The sequence below is a fragment of the Echinops telfairi genome, unplaced genomic scaffold (genome assembly GCF_000313985.2).
Source record: "Echinops telfairi isolate 266 unplaced genomic scaffold, ASM31398v2 ScPeMD7_11;HRSCAF=52, whole genome shotgun sequence".
NCBI lineage: Eukaryota > Metazoa > Chordata > Mammalia > Afrosoricida > Tenrecidae > Echinops > Echinops telfairi.
This window is the reverse complement of record NW_022103908.1, coordinates 28,892,365-28,893,956: the sequence shown is the minus strand read 5'-3', so window position 1 is coordinate 28,893,956 and position 1,592 is coordinate 28,892,365.

The window sequence follows — 1,592 nt, the reverse complement described above, 5'->3', positions numbered from 1 at the left end:
ATCAGAGGGGAAAATACCTGTCTCAATGAAGCGTGTTGAATTGCCTGACATATATTGCAGGGATTGATCTAGAAAAAGTGTTTATTATATCTATTGATGTTTTTAAAAGAAACATTTTCTAGAATGGCCTTCTATTTCTTTAAAAAATTCTCATGTGTATGGCGAAAAAGTTTAGAACAAAGGCTAAGATATTTATGTTTTTACAGACTTTTGTTTGTTTTCTTTCACAAATTTGTCATTATATTATTATGAACACAATCATTATTCTCCCATCGAGGAAACTAATTAATTAATGAGTCTATCACTATTCCATCAAACATCTAATATATGTTAATTGGCATATTATGTTCTAATGAGTAAGGAGGGGTTTTATAGAACACTTATTTCCAAAGAGCTTATAATATAGGTTAGTGTACAAATAGAGATACAGAAAGAAAAGGGTAATGTAAACATGTATAACTAGGCATTAAATCTCTTTTAGGGAATGGCACAGGAATTCTGCTAAACAAAATTTGCTCTACTTGATGCATTGTCAGTGATGGACTAAAAATAATTAGAAATGTGAAAAATCAAGTTAGCAGATAAGTGTCTGTGGCAGTTACATAATCTTTTGTCAACTTGAGAGAGAGGTGGAGTCTAATTCTGTCAATCAGATTATGGTCAATGAGGCCTTGGTGTGCGCATGGCCTTCTCCTGGGGATTCTGGGAACTCCTGTCTTCCTCCCTTGAGGTGGGACACACACTTTCTCTGTTAGACATTCCTGTTGACAAGCCACATGGAGCTACAATGATGGAACCAGAGCCCTGGAGCTGGAGGAGCCATGTGGAGACCCACTCAAGTGCTGAGATGCTTCCCCTGCTACTGGATCCACATGACTTTCCACCCACTGGCCTGTGATCTTCCTCCATTTGGCATCATTGCACATGTGCTGTGTGAGTCTGAAGAGGAATTTATAGACTGAGATTGGACATGTGGGCTAATATTGGATTTAAGAATTCAATCTGGACTGTACTGGGATCTTTTCTCAATTTACAATTGCTCTTTTATATAAAGCACTTTCTTTACACATATGAATGTTTCTGGATTTACTTCTCTAGTCCACCCAGACTAGCACTGTCCATAGTATAGATGTTCCATTAGGAAAACAAACAAACACAGAGTTCTGCAGCCATTGTAGATCAATGTAATTGACTTGTTGGGAAGATCCGGGGAGAAATAGTGTGAAAAGTGAACCTTAACAAGTATGGAAGAGTATTCTGAATATAATTGATGTCATTTCCAGCTCTACAAGACTGAGCATCACTGAAGGTAGTTGGAGAATTAAATGTAGATACTATTTTACTTAGAATCATTTATGGTGTTTTTCAGTAAGGATTGCAGATTAGAAAACTCATCAAATTCATATGGCTTGAGAAGAAAACTGTCTATTGTACTCATATAGAAATCTGATGATATAGATGATACAATGCAGCTTTCATAAGGAGGCTGCACTAACATTTGAAATTAAGGGAGGCCTTTGCCATTAAGAATGCATAAATATACCTTTTGTGTTGGGTGTTTTCCTACTTTCCTTTCTCATTAGTGTGTTGTG